The sequence below is a fragment of the Hemitrygon akajei genome, chromosome 9, assembly GCF_048418815.1.
Source record: "Hemitrygon akajei chromosome 9, sHemAka1.3, whole genome shotgun sequence".
Taxonomy (NCBI): Eukaryota; Metazoa; Chordata; class Chondrichthyes; order Myliobatiformes; family Dasyatidae; genus Hemitrygon; species Hemitrygon akajei.
The window spans coordinates 61433624-61453491 of record NC_133132.1 but is presented as its reverse complement, the minus strand read 5'-3'; the positions used below and the strand labels follow the sequence as shown (position 1 = coordinate 61453491).

At 44.1% G+C, this 19868-nt stretch overlaps 1 long non-coding RNA gene across 1 annotated transcript in view; it reads left to right on the top strand.

Annotated features, from left to right (window-relative positions):
- Window positions 1-19868, top strand: part of LOC140733163 (uncharacterized) — a 174529-nt gene that overhangs the window by 131522 nt on the left and 23139 nt on the right. The window contains exon 3 of the long non-coding RNA XR_012100236.1: window positions 15154-15218. This is a non-coding gene — a long non-coding RNA (uncharacterized lncRNA). The remainder of the gene's footprint in view (window positions 1-15153; window positions 15219-19868) is intronic.

Here is a 19868-nt window from a genome sequence, read left to right as displayed (position 1 = left end):
CTGACTTGTCTGCTCCTATCGCTTTTCAATGCTATGGTGAAAGAGATAGAATTGTGATCACTATCTCCAAAATGCTCTCCCACTGAGAGATCTAACACCTGACGAGGTTCATTTCCCAATACCAGATCAAGTACAGCCTCTCCTCTTGTAGGCTTAATACATATTATGTACAGATTTTTCTTGACTTTACTCGATCTATACCTATGATTATGTGGCTAAGTACAGCTCCGGGACTGTATTTACATTTGCTGGCAACACCACAGTTGCTGAAAAAATCAAAGGTAGCGATGAATCACCATTTAGGAGGGAGACTGGATACCTGGTTGAATGGTGCCATGACAACAACCTCTCACTCAATGTCAGCAAAACTAAAGAGCTGATTAATGAGTACAGGAGGAAGAAGCTGAACATCTATTAGTCAGTTTTCATGAGGGGATTGGAGGTAGAGACGGTCAGTAACTTTAAATGACTTGGCATGATCATAACAGAGGATCTGTGCTGGGACCAACATGAAAGTGGCATCACAAAGGTGGTACAACAGCACCTCTACTTTCTTAGAAATTTGCTACTTTCTATAGATGCACAGTGGAGTGTGTCCTGACTGGGTGCATCACTGTCTGGTATGGAAACACCAAAGACCAGGAACAGAAAAGTCTGCAGAAAGTGGTGGATACAGGCCACAGCAAAGCGCTTCCCTTCACTGGACAAAGAGCTGGCACGAGAAAGTGACATCCGTCATCAAAGACTCCCATCCAGGCTATGTTCTCTTCTCACTACCACCATCAGGCAGAAGACACAGGTGCTACACCACCAGTTCAGGGACAATTACTACCCTTCAACCATCAGGCTCCTAAACCAGCTTGGATAACTTCTCTCACCTCAACATAAACTGGATTCCACAACCTGCAGACCCACTTTTAACATGTTCTCAGTATTATTTCTTGTTTAATTTATTTGCACATTTGTCTTCCTTTGTACATTAGTTGTTTGTCAGCCTTTACGTTTAGGTTTTCATAAATTCTATTGCAGCTTGTTTCACACTCTCATGGCCCTCTAAGTGAAGAGGTTTCCCTTCATGTTCACTTTAAACTTTTCACCTTCCACCCTTATAACCATATAACAATTACAGCACGGAAACAGTTGCTTCTCCTTCATTCAGCACAGAGCTAGAAAGGACAGGGAGGGAGGGAGAGAGAGAGGGAGTGTGTATTTGTGCCTGAGAATGAGTGTATGTGTGTGTACTAAATTTAGTACAACTGCAAGGCTGTGAATGAGAGAGCATGGGAAATCCAGCTGGCTGCTGGCGGAACCTCCTCAGTACACAGTGTTGAAACATAAACATTATTTACCTGTTCAGGTAAAGCTGTCCTAGCCTTTGCCTTTAATAAATATACATAGTTTCTTTGGACTTCCATTTTGTTCCATCTTCTATAAACACCCCCAGGGCTCAGAGGCAGACAGAGGTGTGACAAGTGTTGAGTAGTTTCCTGGAACTACTGTTGTAATAACATTGAGATGATATTTGGATAAGTAAGTACAGATGGTATTTGGGCCAGATATGAGAAAATATCAATCAATCAATAGACAGATAGATAAATGGTTAGCATGGAGAAGTTGGGCCAAAGGGCCTGTTCCTATGCTGTATTACTCTGAAGGACGGTGTTGTGTGTCAACAGCTTATTTTTAATTGTGGAATCTCTGTAAATCTTCACTGTACCACCACACTCTTCTCTGGGTGATATATGCTAGGACTTACACAGGTCAATGTGGCTTGTACACGTGGTTATGGATAAAAGGTGAGGATTCCAGTTGAGTTGTCCTCGACACTGCCCATTCATTGTCATCTCTGATGCTTGTTCAGAGTTCAGAATTCCTCCATCTCTACCTCTATGTCAGCTCACCCCAGTCTGACTGGCAGGGATAGGTGGGCAGGGGTGCGGGTAACATGACTGCCTTTGAGAATCTTGGAGGAGCTACACCAAATATGGTGATGAGTAACCGAGGTTCAGAGTGTATTGAACTAGAATTCCTTCAATCCCCCTCAGTCCCTACAGCTCTTCAGTAACCTCCATCCCCAAATCTCTGTCCCACTCTCTCTCAACCTGACGTGACTGAGAAGGGGCTCGCACGCATTACCAGCTACATGGGCTATTTTTACAGCCTTATCATGTTTCAAAGCCCCCCTCAGACAACGTGAAGGAATGAAAGATCAAATGGGTCCTCAGACTCAGTTCTTCCATGGAACTCCCATCCCACGGTAATTTCAGGGAAGAGAGAAGCTCAGGAGAAACTCAGTTGGGATGGTCTTCTTCCATTCAGAAATGAGAGATCAGTGAGAAGGACTAGGGAGTATTAGGTCATGGTCTGTTCATTCCCCCCCCCCCTCCTGTTCACCAGGATGACCCCTCATCCATTGAACATTATTTGGCCCTTTGAATTCATGCCAACTCTCAACAGAGGAATCAGTGCCATTCCATTTATTTTCCTTTATTCCTGCAATATGCACTTCTATCCATTCTCTTACAACCCATGTACTCTGGAGGCAACTAACATTGCCTAACATGAATGTTGGGGCAACCCAAACACTTACCATGGAATGATGCAGCCCATGATGTAGTGCTAAGCTAATTAATCTAAGTAAGTAAAATCCCTTCTGCTTTCAAAAGTCCACATTCCACCATTCACCATCTAATAAATATTAAATGTTTCTATTTTATCTGCCTCCAGCACCACCCCTGGGACGGCCTTCCAGCCACCAACCCCTCTCTGTGTAAAAAAAACTCACTCGCACATCTCTTTTGAACTTACCCCTCTCACCTTAAATGCATGACCTCTATTATTAGCTGTTTTGACCCTGGGGAAAAGATACCAGCTGTCTGCTTTATCATTGCCTCCCATATTAAAAAAAAAATAAATTCTGGTCTTCCTTAGCCTCCAGTGCTCCAGAATAAACAATCCAAGTTTGTCCAACTCCACGTTATAGCACAAGCTCTCTAATGCAAGCAATACAGGCTGGTGAACCTCATCTGCATCCTCTCCACACCTTCCACATCCTTCTTATAATGGGGCAGACAGACAGACAGACATACTTTATTGATCCCGAGGGAAATTGAGTTTCATTACAGTTGCACCAACCAAGAATAGTGTAGAAAGGTAGCAATATAAAACCATAAATAATTAAATAATAATAAGTAAATTATGCCGAGTGGAAATAAGTCCAGGACCAGCCTATTGGCTCAGGGTGTCTGACACTCCGAGGGAGGAGTTGTAAAGTTTGATGGCCACAGGCAGGAATGACTTCCTATGACGCTCAGTGTTGCATCTTGGTGGAATGAGTCTCTGGCTGAACGTACTCCTGTGCCTAACCAGTACATTATGGAGTGGATGGGAGACATTGTCCAAGATGGCATGCAACTTGGACAGCATCCTCTTTTCATACACCACCGTCAGAAAGTCCAGTTCCACCCCCACAACATCACTGGCCTTACGAATGAGTTTGTTGATTCTGTTGGTGTCTGCTACCCTCAGCCTGCTGCCCCAGCACACAACAGCAAACCTGATAGCACTGGCCACCACAGACTCGTAGAACATCCTCAGCATTGTCCGGCAGATGTTAAAGGACCTCAGTCTCCTCAGGAAGTAAAGACAGCTCTGACCCTTCTTGTAGACAGCCTCAGTGTTCTTTGACCAGTCCAGTTTATTGTCAATTTGTAACTCCAGGTATTTGTAATCCTCGACCATGTCCACACTGACCCCTTGGATGGAAACAGGGGTCACCGGTGCCTTAGCCCTCTTCCGGTCCACCACTAGCTCCTTAGTCTTTTTCACATTAAGCTGCAGATGATTCTGCTCACACCATGTGACTGAAATGTAATACTCCAAGTGTGGGCTATCCAGTTTTTATAAAACTCAAAACATAATGTTTTGCCCCTTGAACTCAATGCTCAACTAATAAAGGTAGTTTTCTTTACCACTCCATCAACCAGTGCAACCACTTTTTGGGAATGATATACTCGGAACCAAAAATTCCTCTGTACATCAGCTCTGTTAAGGGTACTGCCATTAACTGTGTACTGTCTCTGAACATTTAATCATGATAGGCTTCATATTTAGATATTTACTTAATGAGATACATTGTAGTGTAGGCCTTCTGGCTCTTTGAGCCACACTGCCCAGAAATCCCCCAGTTCAATCCTAGCCTAATGACTGGACAATTTACAATGACCTATTATCCTGCCAACCGGCACATCTTTGGAGTGTGGGAGGAAACCGACGAGGTCGGAGGGAGAACACACTCTGCTTACAGCAGCAGTGAGAATTGAACCCGGGTTGCCTATACCATTAAGTGTTGCCACTCATTGTCTGGATTAAACTCCATTTGAAATTTTGCAAATGACCGATATCCTGTTGTATCCCATGGCAGCTTTCTGCATTATCCACGATGGCACCAATCTTTGTGTCACCTTGTGCCAGTTACAGGGAGACCAGAAGAAATCTACATTGACGATAGCAGAAGTCAACACCAAGGCAGTGGCACAATGTGGCTCATGCTGCCTGTGAGAGAGAGGGTCACCATTTCAGGACACATCTAGAGTAATTCATTGCATCCAATAGTGAATGGTGACACACATCAGATGGGCTGCCTTGACAATGGTGTTAAACTGAGCTCCTTTGGTCCTCCAAGATAATGACATGATGAGGCCAGACCTAGGATGGAGGTGCAACACCTTATATTCCTCCAACCTGACGGCATGAACATCGATTCCTCTAACATCCAGTAATTTCTCCCCCTCCAACTGCTCTTTTACCATTCCCCATTCTGGTTACCCTGTCACCCCTTCGCTTCCCCTCACCTGCCCATCACCTCCCTCTGAGACCCTCCTCCTTCCCTTTCTTCCATGGTCCATTGTCCTCTCCTACTAGATTCCTTCTTCTTCAACCCTTTACCTCTTCCACCTTTCACCTCTTAGCTTCCTCCTTCACCCCTTCACCCAGCCACCTTTCATCTCACTTAGTCTCAGCCCAGAATGTCGACTCTTTATTCCCTTCTGCTGCCTGAAATTGCTGAGCTTTTCCTGGTTTTGTGTATGTTGCTCAAAATTTCCAGCACCTGCAGTTGATTCCTGTGTTTATGAGTTACTGGAGTATCCCAGTAAATGAGGAATTAATGACCCAGTAAGTAGCTCAATAGGAGATATTCACAGAAAATGGATGATTAGGGACATGCCACAAGAATTGGGAATTAGAGCAAGCACCTCTAAACTAAATTCCTTCTGGCACAGTTATTCAGGATCTAGTTTTCATCTTGGATAACTTCCTTCACTGTCTATTCTTCAGCCCACTGGAGCAATTGATCTTGATCCCATTGTAAACTTTGATAACACTTCCTTCACTGTCTACTTTAAAATTCACTGGTAGGCGTAGTTTAAATAAATGCAATTACAGTGAACTGGAAAATATAGATTACAGACAACCTGGTAAATCAGAGTGGCAGACACAAGGGCATTTCTCAGCAAAGATGTATTTAAATGAAAGATAAATGCTCAACACTATGCATGAGTCATTAAGGAGTTAATTAAAGAAGCTCTTCTTTTTTTTGGATCTTCTTCCCACCTTCCTTAAGTCTCTTCTGAGCATCTGGCCTCTTTTGTGGAATTCTTGGGATTACTTATTATCTCACTCTCGCCATCTTCAGGTCTTGTCTGTTAAGAGTGTGGGAACTTTTCTTTTCACTGCTCACCTGTGGTTATACGTTTATATTTATTTATCTCCATCTCCTGAGGCCAATTTAAGTTCCGCTCCACCTACATTCAAAACTTTGTGACTCATTCATTTCAAATAAGATCAACTCAATTACAGCCTCAAAAAGTGGAGCAAGACTTGGGCTGACATATGCTGAGTAATATTCCTGACATAGAAGTGATGTATATTATCTATCTTCAATCTACACATGATATTTATCTACATTTCCACCTGTTCCTACCGTGCATGACTAGAAGCTACAAAAGTGGGAGCTGGGTATCCTGTGGTGATTAGTTCATCTGCAGACAATCAGGACCTGAGCACGAGGCCCAGGCCCAGGCATGTGGGTGATTGCAGTTCAAAGGCTCTGAAGAACTCAGCGCCATTCAAGACAAAGCAATCACTTGATGTGCAACCAATGCACCATCCTACACACTCAAGTATCTTCTGGGAGAGGGGAGAAGAGAGAATGTGTAGGGTGAGTGAGGTCTTTGACTATGTTGGCTAATTTACCAAGACCATGAGAAGTGTAGACAGACTATGTAGAGGGGATGCTGTGTCCATTACTCTCTGCAGCTTCTTGCAGTCTCGGCCACAGCATCTGTCATACCAAACTGTCACACATCTGCATAGGATGTTTTCTATTGATGCACCCATAAAGATTGGTGAGGGACAAAGGGGACATGCACTCTGCTTTCTTGGCCATGGCATCTACATATCTAGACCAAGACAGGCCTATAGGTACTGTTCACTTATAGAAACTTGATAATTAGTCATAAGGGTAGGCTCTAAAGATCATCAGAAGAGATGTAGAGAATCAGGATATAGAGTCATAGGGTTACCCAGCATGGAAACGGACTCTTTGCCTAACTTATCCATGATGCCTACTGAGCTGGCCCATTTGCCTGACTTTATCCAGATAGATTCATGGGAAAGTACAACACCAAGAACAGGCATTTCAGCTCATCGAGCCCAGGACAAACCAGTTAAACTTCCAACTCCCTCATTATCTTTTCTTATTCATATACATGAGCAAATGTCTCTTAAACCTTGTAATGTCACCTGTCTCTACCACTTTGTCTGACAGTTTTATTTTCCATACACTGACCACACTCTTGGTGAAAAAGTTAACCTCAGGTCTCCTTTAATTTTAACCCCTCTCACCTTCAATTGGTGCCTTCTAGTTTTAGATTCTCCTTCCCTGGGAAAGGACTGGAACCATCCACCTCATCTATGGTCCACATGATTTCATAAACCTCTCAGCTAAAGTAATTTCTCAGCTCCAGAAACATCCTTTCTGCACCCTCTCCAACTTAATGCCATCCTTCCTGTAGCTGGGTGATCGGAACTAGATACAATACACCAAGTGTCTAAGCGTAGTCTATGTGTACTCCATACGCTCGGTGGCCACTTTATTAGGTGCTAATAAGGTAGCCACTGACTGTATGTTCATGGTCTTCTGCTGTAGCCCATCCACTTCAAGTTTCAATGTGTTGTGCATTCAGAGATGCTCTTCTGTACACCACTGTTGTTACATGTGGTTATTTGAGTTACTGTCACCTTCCTGATGGACTGAACCAATCTGGCTGTTCTCCTCTGACCGGTCTCGTTAACAAGGCATTTTTGTCCACAGAACTGCTGCTCACAGGACATTCTTGTTTATTGCACCATCCTCTGTAAACTCTAAATATCATTGTGTGTGAAAGATTCTGAGATACTCAAAGCACCACGCTTGGCACCAACAATCATTCCATGGCCAAAGTCACTTAGGTCACATTTCTTCCAATTTCTGATGCTTGTTCTGACCAACAACTGCATCTCTTGACCATGCATTGAGTTGCTGCCCCAAGATTGGCTGATTATATATTTGCATTAACGAGCAGGTGTACAGGAGTACCTAATAAAGTGGCTTCTGAGTGAATGTTGTTAAATTACTGTGCTAGCCAGCATTGTCATGGTTTCAAATCCCACCAGGGTAGCTGTTAAATTTAAACTCAAGCAATTAAATTTTTGAAGCAACGTAATGGTACAGTTGGTAAAGGAGGTGCCACATATCTCAAGTGATTTGGTTTTCATCTAACCTCCGGTGTTGTCTGTTTACTTTACTCCCTGTGCTCTTGTGGGTTTTCACCGGTAGTTTAATTAACAACTGTGTCTAGCTGAGTGGCAGAGTCTGGGTGGGAATTGATGAGAATATGTGGAGAATAGATTACAGGGAAAATTAACAGAGGAGTGGCATCATATAAAACTTTGCTTAGGTCACATTTGGAGTTTTGTGTTCAGTTCAGGTGGGGAAAAGGTTCCTTGGACAAACGTGGGTTGTTTTCTCAGGAAAGTTGGAGGTTAAAGGGTGATCTGATCTAAATGTATAAAACTATGAAAGGACAGCTAACTCCGTGACCCCACTGTAAACGTTGACACTCTCCCGGTGACCCACGGTAAATATAAACGCTATCCCTGTGAGCACAAACAACTGCTAGCAAAGCTGTCATGACACAGCATGGGAAGTGGTGACCAGCTTTGGAACACAATATGAATAACCAAGGTCTGCACTCCGCATCGTCTTGGGAAAGTAGCCAGCATATTCAAAGACCCCTCCCACCTTGATCATCCCCTCTCATCTCAGTCAGAAACTTGAGAATCCACACCATCAAGCTCAAGGACAGCTATTCTCACCAGCTGGAGCCCACACTCTCCTTGTATTCTAACTAGATGTTCCTACACCCAGCAGCCTACACGTCCCATCACCATTTCTTTTCCTCCATCTACACACATCCCACTGTCTCCTCCCCTACCATTCCCATGCTTACCCTCCCTCTCCTACCATCATCTGCAACCCTTTGTTACCTTCACCCACACCTCTCACCCTTTGCCATTCTGCTCATCCTTCCCATCCTCATCTGTCCATCCCCATTCCTCAGCTGAATCCACTTGCCACCTGCCAGCTCTTGCTCCACCCCTTAATACTGGCTAGCTCCCCTCTACTCTTCCAGTCCAGACTGCGGACCGTAAGACGTAGGATCAGAATTAGGCCATTCAGCCCATTGTGTCTGCTCTGCCATTTCATCATGGCTGACCCCTGATCCCACTCAACCTCATACACCCGCCTTCCGGCCATATCCTTTGATGCCAATCAGGGAACTATCAACTTCTGCTTTAAATATACCCATGGACTTGGCCTCCATCACAGTCTGTGGCAGAACATTCCATGGATTCACTACTCTCTAGCTAAAAAAGTTCCTCACCTCTGTCCTAAAAGGTTGCCCCTAAATTTTGAGGCGGTGCCCTCTAGTTCTGGATATCCCCACCATAGGAAGCATCCTCTCCACCATCCACCCTATCTAGTCCTTTCAACATTTGGTAGGTTTCAATGAGATCTCCTCACATTCTTCTAAATTCCAGTGAGTACAGGCCCAAAGCTGCCAAATGCTCATATGTTAACCCCTTCATTCTCAGAATCACCCTCGTAAACCTCATTTGGACTCTCCCCAATGACAACACACCCATTCTAAGATAACGGGCCCAAAACTGCTGATAATACTCCAAGTGCGGCCTGACTAGTGTCTTATAAAGCCTCAGCATTATCTCCTTGCTTTTATATTCTATTCCCATTGAAATAAATGCCAACATTGCATTTGCCTTCTTTACCACAGACTCAACCTGTGAATTAACCTTCAGGGAGTCTTGCACAAGGACTCCAAAGTCCCTCTGCACCTCTGATGTTTGAAGGGTGATGAAGGGTCTGTTTTGAAACCTCTAATGTCCATTTCCCTCCACAGCTGACGCCTAATTCGTGAAGTTCCTCCAACAGCTGTGGAGTAGATGCCTAAAGCAGTTGAGGAAATTGTAAAACAAAATTTCCCAACAGTATTTCTTTGATCAATGAAAGTTACCATGCTGATCCTGAGAGAACTAATGTAAGTGCAGGAGCTGCAGCTATATTCAGGGCTGACTGGGTTTGAATTGCTTATTCTTGAGGGATCTAGTGTCAGTACTGGAGTGGTGGTTGCACATGAGCTACATTAGTGTTATATCGCTCTTCTGTCCTGACTTGAAAGTCACACAGCGGTGGGGCTAAAAATACTGTCTGTGGATGCCCGGGTAAGGAAAGCTGGAGGGATCTTTGCTTACACCAAGCAACGTGTCTTAATGTACTTCACAGCCGTCTAGAAGGGACTGGCAACTGGATGCAAAAACACGGCAGTGGGTCAGAGGTTCACCTTTCAAGGAATTATTTAAACGTGAAATTTAACAGAGAAACAAGTCTTGACAATGTTAGTCACAAAACTTAGTGTTGTAAAAACCAAGGTGGTTCTAATGGTGAGGAGATCACAGAATGATAGAGCACGGGAACAAATCCTTTGACAAACTGAGTCTTTACGATCAAGCACACACTTTCACTAGTCCTACACTGGTCTGATCCAACTTCACTCTCCCTGCCTTTCATTACCTCTCCTATGCCTACCGATCACATAGACACTAGTGGCAGTTTACAGCAGCCGGTTAGCCTGTCTTTGGTAAATGGGAGGACGCCAGGTCAGCTGAGCAAAACCCATGCAGGCAGAAGGAGAACATGCAAACTCCAGGGAGACAGCGTCCGTGGTCCAGATTGATCTGACTCTTTGCAGTGATAGAAATTCTGATGCAGGGAATGATGGAAGGGAGTGATGTTTGGAGTAACAGATGTCGAAGGTGTGAGGAGACAGATTATACCTAGGAAAAGGGTTGAGGTCCTGAAGAGAGAATATCGGAAGTTCGCTAGAAAACTGAATAGCAGAACCTCTTTAAGTATTCTTAAGGCAGAATGACTCATCCGTGGTTGACAAGAGAAGTGACAACCAACATAATAGCAAAAGAGAGGGCACATATGACAGCAAACCTTAATGGGAAGTTAGTGGATCGGAAAGCTTTTAAACACCAACAGAAGGCGACTAACAGAAGATAAAATATCAAGGTAAGCTAGCTAATAATATCAAAGAGGATACTAAAAGTTTTTTTCAGATATACAAAGAGTAAAAGAGAGGTGAGGGTAGATATCAGACTGTTAGAAAATGACACTGGAGAGGTGGTAATTGGGGACAAGGAAATGGTGGATGAACTGAATAAGTATTTTGCATCAGTCTTTACTGTGGAAGACATTAGAAGTAGTCAGAAGTTTGAGAGTGTCAGGGGGCAGAAGTGACTGCAGCTACAATTACTAGGGAGAAGGAGCTTGGGAAACTGAAAGGTCTGAAGGCAGATATTTCATTTGGAGCAGATGGACTACACCCCAGGGCTCTGAAATTGGTAGCCAAAGAGATTGTGGAGGCATTAGTAATGATCTTTCAATAATCATTAGATTCAGGCATGGTTCTGGAGGACTAGAAAATTGCAAATGTCACTCCACTCTTCAAGAAGGGAGAGAAGCAGAAGAAAGGAAATTTTAGGCCAGTTAGCCTGACCTCGGTGGTTGGGAAGATGTTAGAATCGATTGTTAAGGATGTGCTTTCGGGGTACTTGGAGACACATGATAAAATAGGCCAAAGTCAGCATTGGTTCCTTAAGGGAAAATCTTGCCTGACAAATCTGTTGAAATTCTTTGAAGAACTAATAAGCAGGATAGACAAAAGAGAATTAGTGGATGTTGTGTACTTGGATTTTCAGAAGACATTTGATAAGGTGGCACTCTGGAGGCTGCTTAATAAGTTAAGAACCCTTGGTTTTTTCAGGAAAGATGCTGGCATGGAAAGAGCACTGGCTGGTTGGCAAGAGGCAAAGAATGGGAATAAAGGGAGCCCTTTCTGATAGTAAACACAAAGTCCTGATGAAGGGTTTTGACCCAAAACGTTGACTGCTTCTTTCAACGGATGCTGCCCGACCTGCTGAGTTCATCCAGCTTTTTTGTATGCCCTTTCTGATTGGCTGCCGGCGACTAGTGGTGCTCTGGAGGGGTTAATGTTGTGATCAAATCTTTTTACATTATATGTCAATGATTTAGATGATGAACTTAATGGTTTTGCAGATAATACAAAGATAGGTGGAGGGACAGGTATTGTTGAGGAAGCAGGAAGGCTGCAGAAAGACTTAGATAGATTATAAGAATGGGCAAAGAAGTAGCAGATGGTGTACAGTGTCGGGAAGTGTATAGTCATGCACTTTGGTAGAAGGAATAAGTGTAGACTGTTTTCTAAGCAAGGAGAAAATTCATAAATCTGAAGTGCAAAGGAAATTGGGAGTCCTGGTGCAGGATTCCCTAAGGGTTAACTTGCAGGTTGAGTTGGTGGTGAGGATGGTAAATGTATTCGTTTAGAGAGGACTAGAATACAAAGTCAAGGATATAATGCTGAGGTTTTATAGGGCACTGGTGAGGCCTCACCTGGAACATTGTGAGCAGCTTTGGGCCCTAAGGAAGGCTGTGCTGACGTTCAAGAGGAGGTTCATAGAAATCATTCTGGGAATGAAAGGGTTATCATATGAGGAGCATTTGATGGCTCTGGGCCTGTATTCGCTGGTACTTAGAAGAATGAAAGAGGATCTCATTGAAACATTGCATGTTGAATGGCCTAGAGAGAATGGATGCAGAGGATGCTTCCCATGGTGGGGGAGTCTAGGACCAACAGGCACAGCCTCAGAATGGAGGAATGTTCATTTAGATCAGAGATGAGGAGGAAGTTCTTTAATCCGAACGTGGTGAATCAGTGGCGTTCATTGCCAGAGGCAGCTGTGGAGGCCAAGACATTGTGTGTATTTAAGGTGAAGGATGATAGATTCTAGGGAGTGAAAGGTTAAGGGGAGAAGGCAGAAGAATGGGGTTGAGAGGGCAATGGAACAGCCATGATTAAATGGAATAGCAGATTAGAAGGGCCAAATGACCTAATTCTGCTCTTAAGTTTTATGATATATATTTTTATTAATTGTTTGTTAGTTTGGATGAATGGGTAGGGATTGGTGTGAATTAGTGTGGATGGGTGGGGGATCGGTGTGGATGAGAGGGGATTGGTGTGGATGGGTGGGTTGGGATTGCTGTGGATGGGTGGTGATTGGTGTTGGGGGGGTGGAGACTGGGGTGGATGGGGATTGTTGTAGATGAGGGTGGTTTCGATGTAGATGAACAGGTGATGACATTGTCGGAGCTACCTGCACTCCATTTCTCAGGTGACCCTGGAGACGGAAACAGAACCTGGAATTTTGTTCTTACTAAGATTCAAAGATTCAGACATTCAAAGTACATTTATTATGAAAGTATGTGTGCAAAACAAAGATAATCATGGAACCCTTTCAAAGAAAAACATCAAGCCCTCAACATATATAAAAAAAGAACAAATCAACCATTGAAAAAGAACCATTGGACACTTAAAGAATGTAGACTAGTTTAGCTGGAGTCCTAGAATCTGATAGCATGGAAACAGGTTCTCCAGCCCATTTGTTCCATGCCAACCAAGATTCCCATCTAAGTTAATTTATTCCCATTGGCCTCTAAACCTTTCCTATCCATTTATTTGTCCACGTTTAAAATGATGTTAATGTACCTGCCCCAACCACTTCCTCTGACAACTCCTCCCATATACTGACCATCCTCTCGGAAAAAGTTGACTCTCAGTTTCCTATTAAATCTCTCCGCTGTCACCCTAAACGGTCCTTGATTCCACAACTCTGGGAAACAACTGTGAGTCTTGATGCTAAGATGGGTTCTTATGTTGGAATGGATAAGTTGGGCTGAAGGCCCTGTTGCTGTGCTCTGTTGCTCTATGACTGTTTCTCTGTGAGGTAGTCCCTCATTCTTCTAACTCTTTGAAGTGCACGGCTGGGAAATGGGAGGTTCAGAGGCTTCATTCAGAATAGTTGGCGGGAATGTCAGATGGTGCTGGGAGGCAGGGTGGTGTGTAATTACTATTGGTAATAATGTTGTCATTGATGAATAGAGTGGAATTTAACACCTTCCTGTCATATTGAAGGGAAGGGCACTTGATTGAAGGATTTGCTGTGGACGTATTACATGTTAGGAGTGATAGGGCTCGGCCAGCTAATACTACTGTGGTATTGCATCAGACAGTCCTAGCACACACGCAGCTGTGCGTGACCTATTTAGCCACTTAACCCACACAGCTGTATCTTGTACTACCTTGTACTCAGGCACCATGTATTTCACCTGAAGACAATATAGGTGTGAGTCACACTTCTCACTCTGTCCCAGTGTGCCCCAGTTCCTTCATCTTTCTCCCTTTCCCACCCTCCACCACTCAAACTGCCACCAGCCTGGCTAAGTAGGTTCTGGATAGAGTAGATGTGGAGATGGTGCTTCCATTAGCAGAAGAGTCTCAGACCCGGGGGCCTCAGAATAGAATACAGAACAGAACAGCAGAGGAACAGGCCCTGTGGCCCATGATGTTGTGTAAAACTAATCATACTATCAACTAAAAGCTGACTAAACTAGTTCCTCCCACCTACCCAATGTCCAGTCCCTTGCTGTGTGTGTGCAATGTCCAGTCTGCATATTCTTGAGTCTATCTAAGATCCTCTAAAATCTTCTATCATATTTCCCTCCACCTTCACCCCAAGCAGTCCACTCCAAACATCTCCTTTGAACTTCCCCCTCATCTTAAATGTAGGAAAAGCATTTCAAACCTGGGAAAAAGAAACCTATGCCCCTTATAATCTTTGAAGTTTCTATCAGGTCTCCCGTCAGCTTCCACCACTTCAGAGAAAGCAGCCGAAGTCTGTCCAGCCTCCCTTCCTAGAATGTGCCTCCTTATCTAGGCAGCATCCTGGCACCTATCCAAAATAACCAAATCTGTTCCTATGATGGGGCGGGTATAAAAATCTTTAAAAATGAGGAGAGAAAGAATTTCTTCTGACAGAGGGTGTCAGAATTGTGGATCTGCCTCACAGGGTTGTGGAGATTCTTGATTGGTAAGGTGGCTGATGCAAAGGAATGTGCTCAGTCCCTTTCTGACTACTGAGCACATTCATATTTTGAACAGAAAAGAACGGGCATATCACCAGCTGTCTCCAGTGCACTTGAATCTATATTCACTGTAAGATCAGTCTTCTGGAGGGTGAAACTGCGGAAGGTACCAGACCCAGGTTGTGTCCCTGGTCATGTCCTTAGGCCCTGTGTAGATCAGCTGGCAGGGGTACTTGCAGACATTTTTAACCTCAGCTTCAGGCTGTGGTTACAAACTACTTTAGACCACTATCACCCTGGTACCCAAAATAACGTGCTTTAATGACTACCACCTAAGAGAGGTTGGCTTGGTGCCAGGCTACAGGTTGGTGCACTTTTAGGGAAAGGTGAGAGAGGGAACTAGATGTAGTGAAAATGTCAGGAGTGGGGTGGGGAGGGAAGAAGGGGAGTTACAAAACAGATGAAGGGAGGTGATCTGTGATATGTGGTTGCACATTATCTCTCTCTCTTGCTCTTTCTCTCTGAAGATGCTGCTCGACCAGCTGATCAGTTTTTGGGTTTCGTGCAGCTGCAGAACTTCTGGATTTGGAAGGTTAGTGAAGGGGAGAGGGAGGGAGGGATAAGCTCTGGCCATGTTGGATTTGCCCTGATCTCTCTCAGCTGTACGAGATGACACCATCTCCAGCGAGTTCTTTAGTGTGGCCCTTTTAAGAAGCAAGGCAGTCTCTTCATGAATGAGCAGGTCCTGTTAAAACTTAACAGGTATGTGACAAGTGTCTGGAATTTCATCCTTACTCTGTGGAGTATTCTTTATTTAGAGTAATTTAAGCTTATTTATTTATTGTGATGAATTTTTCAAATCCTGGTTTACGATTTCCTCTTGCTTGATAGTGCCAATGTTTGGCAAACAATGCACATTAAAGGTCAGACATTAGATGCTGACCGGTCCAAGGTCAATGTGTGAAAGGGCGTTTGAAGGTGACTTGGCACAAAACCCTGTCGTGCTATAACCTTTTGAGACAGTGGATGATGGGATCCTGTGGAATGGAGATGACCGAGCATGATTTCACAAGCAGGTAGAGTGGTGAGGAAGAGATTTGACACACTGGCATTGAGCATAGGAGTTGGGAAATTATGTTGCAGCTGCACAGAATGCTGTGCACAGTATTGGTTGCCTTGTTATGGGAAAGATGTTATTAGAATGTACTACGTGAAGGTTTACATGATATCGCCCGGACTTGGGGATCTGAGTTACAAGGAGACGTTGCACAGACTGGGGCTTTATTTGCTGCAGTGTAGGAGATTGAGAAGTGTCCTGATAGAGGTATATACGATCATGAGAGGCACAGACAGGGTGAAAGGACACAGTCTTTCTCCCGGGAAGAAACTGCTAAAAACAAGAGGAAATAGACTTAAGATCAGAGACAAGAAATTTAAAAGGGATATCAGGGGCAGCTTCTTCACAGAAAGAGAGGTGTATGGGAATAAGCTTCCAGGAATATTGATTGAGGTGGGCACATCAAGGTAAGTACATAGATAAGAGAGGTTAATAGAGCTGTGGGCCAAATGTGGGCAGATGGGACTAGCTCACTGAGCAACACAGCCAGTATGGACCATTTGGGCTGAAGGGCCTGTTTTCATGCTGTATGTCTATATGAGACCAGAATTACTGGGAGCATCTCCATGTACTGGAAAGGTACTACCAATGCTCTTCCCATAAAATCCTCCAAATCTGCTGATTTCTCCCTAGCGTTGAGGCACAAGAAACTGTAGATGCTGTGACCTGGAGTGAAAAACAAAGTGCTGGAGGAACTCAGCAGCCCAGGCAGCATCTGTGGAGGGAAATGGACATTCAATGTTTTCAGTCAAGAATATTCATCTGGACTGAAAGATAGAGGGGGATAACCAGCATAAAGGGGTGTGCAAGAGGGGTGGGGTAAGAATGAGATACCTTAAAGAAGCTTCCAGATCATGGACTTTATGTCAAGCTGGAGAAATCCAAATTTCATGTAACTACCATTTAATTTTTGAGTTTTATCATCTCTAATAACAATCTCAAGATGGACCCTACTAAGACCTTGGCAGTCAGAGATTGTCCAGAACCATCCAATGTGAAACAAATCCAGTGATTCCTGGGATTTGCCAACTTTTTCAGGAAGTTTATTAGGAACTTCAGCTCAGTGGAGGCTCTGCTGACAGCACTAGCTGAGAAATCCATGTGCCCTTTTGCTTGGACTATTGAAATGAGGCTGTTTTGGCAGAGCTCAAACAGTGGTTTACGACTGTTCCCATTTTGGTTTCATTAAACCTGGACCTTCCCTTCATCATGGAGGTGGACGCTCGGACATCGGAGTGGGTGGAATGTTGTCTCAATGACACCTTTGGACAATAAACTGCAGTCATGTGCATTCTCCTCCACGTGGCTATCTCCAGCAGAGGTGAACTATGATATTGGAAATACAGAGCTGCTCGTGCTCAAGTTGGCAGTGGAGGAATGGTGTCATTGACTTGAGAGGGCCAAGAACCCTTTTACTGTATGAACAGACCACAAAAAACCTTGCTTATATTCAGGAGGCCAAAAGTCTGAATTCCAGGCAAGCCAGGTGGTCTCTTCTTTAACCGGTTTAGTTTTGTTCTGACCTGTCAACCAGGTCAAAGAATCAAAAACCAGATGCCTTCTCTCTTCAGTTTGATGAACACAAGAGAGCAGCCTACCACCATTTTGCCCCAAGCTAAGATGATAGTGCCCAGTCATTGGTGAATTGACACATTTGTTCTCAAGGTCCAGGCGCAAGAAGGGATTCTCAGGAATGGTGCTCCAGGTCAACAGTTCATCCCAAGTTCTGTCAGGACTAAGGTACTTCAATGGGGGGGGGGAGGGGGGGGGGGAGGGGCACATCTGGGATGACGGCTCACCCAGGGTTTGCTGGAACCATTGAGTCATTAAGAAAAGTTACTGGTGGCCTGGAATGGCTAAAGAGGTCTGACAATAAGTGCAGGCATGCAAGGTATCACCCGGAACAAGGAACTTCACACCAAAGCCTCCTTCACCCTCTACCTGTTCCAGACACACCAGGGTCCACAACTCGCGTCACATTTTTGGAGGATGTTTTGTACACTGATAGGGATTACGGCAAGTCTTTCCTCTGGGTTTCACTCACAGCCCAATGGCCAGATGGAGTGAGTGAGGATAGGGAATGAACTCTGATATGCCTGGTCTCAGTAAAAACAGATGAGAGGTGTGACCATTTGGTGTGGGCAGAGGTCACCCACAACACTTTACTGCACTCTACGCACAAGATGACCTGGTTTGAATGCTGATTTGGGTATTCTCCACCACTCTTCCCTGTAGTAGTAGTAGTTCCTGCGGCTGAAGATCTCATCTAAATTACAAGGAAAATGGACTAGAGCAAGGGAGATTTTGTTGGCCTCTACCCAGAAGGCTGAAATGAAGGCTAACTGCAAGAGAAGACAGAAAACAGCTTTTCAGCCTGGGCAGCAGGTCTGGCTGTCTACTCAGGATTTGTCTCTTCAGGTGGAGTCTAGGAAATTGGTGCCCAAGTTCATCAAATGCTTAAAGATTCTCAGGGAAGTAAACCTGGTGGCTTACAACTCGCAACTCCCCAAGACCCTCAAGATCAATCCAACTTTCCACATTTCCAAATTGAATCCTGAAAGAACAGTCCTTTAGTCCCACCACCATCAGCCACACTGTCACCCAGGTTTGTCAATGGAGAACAGGTTTCCACCATAAAAAGAATTCTGGATTCAGGAACTGTTTGGGGTATTCAGCATTTCCCTGTGGACTGGGATGGACTTGGACCAGATGAATGATGCTGGTTTCCTGAAAGGGACATCTTGGATCTGCTCTCATCCATGACTACCACTATCGTCTCTCTAGGGGCGTCAGGAGTTGGCGATAGGTGAGGGGATCCTGTTACAATATGTGCCCGACTATGCCAGCTTCTGGCGTTTAGACACTCTGACTCTTCAGAATGTGGATAGCTGGCATGCCCCTTTGAAGATTCGGGAGGTGTGGTGGGCAGGTGGGAGGAATGCTTGGATAATGGTCTATATCTGCCCATCTGCTTCTCATTCTGACAATTCTCTCTATCTGTGCCTCTTATTATTTTATAACCTTCTTCCAGCTCTTTCCTCACACTGCATCGCCCTAGAGAAAACAGTCCAAGTTTGTCATATCTCCTTACATCACGTGCATTCTAATCCGGGCAGCTTCCTCTTCTGCACCCTCTCTGAAGCCTTCACATCTTTCCTGAAATGAGGCAACCAGAACTGCACACAATTCTTCAATACTCATGAATGCCTTTCCTCTCATTGGGTAATTTCCATCATCCGCCCCCTCGTTACCTTCCCGTCCCCATTTCTGTCCTTTGAGACTGAGAATGAGACAAACTATAAACCCATTTAAACTAGTATTGGCTTTGAGCAGTGATACATTCCAAGAAATAGATGATGTTTTAAAACCATATATAAACTTCCAACTGAGACAGATTGGACAAGTTTACTGCAATAATTAACTTTGTGTTCAAATGTTTGTTATTTATATTTGCACTTTGCGAACACTGACAAAGTGTGGTGGTGACAATCATTATGTTGCTAAGAGTCAAGGTTAACTCTTTAAGAGTTATGCTTCTACTTGAAGAAAATCTTTTAGGTTATTGAGGAAGCGATAGAGGATAGGACGAATGGAGATGGCTGAATGGGCTTCAATTCTCTAATATAACTTAAGGGGGCAGAACTGTGGTCAAACAAAATAGAAAACAGGCCCTTTGTATCAACTGGTCCATGCTCACAAGCATGCCTGTCTAAGCTGGTTTCATTTTCCTGTGTTTCGTCCATTGCACCAATCCATTTTTAAAAAAATGTTGCTGCTATTTTACCTGCCTCAACCATTTCCTCTGGTAGCTTGCTTCATAGATGTCCCACCCTCTGGGTGAAAAAATTGCCCCTCAGGTCATTTTTCAGTCTTACCCCTCTCACCTTAGACAAATGCTCTCTAGTATATTGAATGATTTCCTTTCCCTGGGTAGAAGATTGTGTGAATTCACTCTATCTATGCTCTCGTGATTTTACATAAGGTCACCCCTTCTGTCTCCTACACTCCAAGGAGTAAAACTTAGCCTGCCCGACGCCTCAAGTCCGAGCAAAATTCAGGAAAATCTTTGTGCTCTTTCCAGTTTAATGACATCTTTTTTAAAAAAAATTTTAAAAACATTTTTTT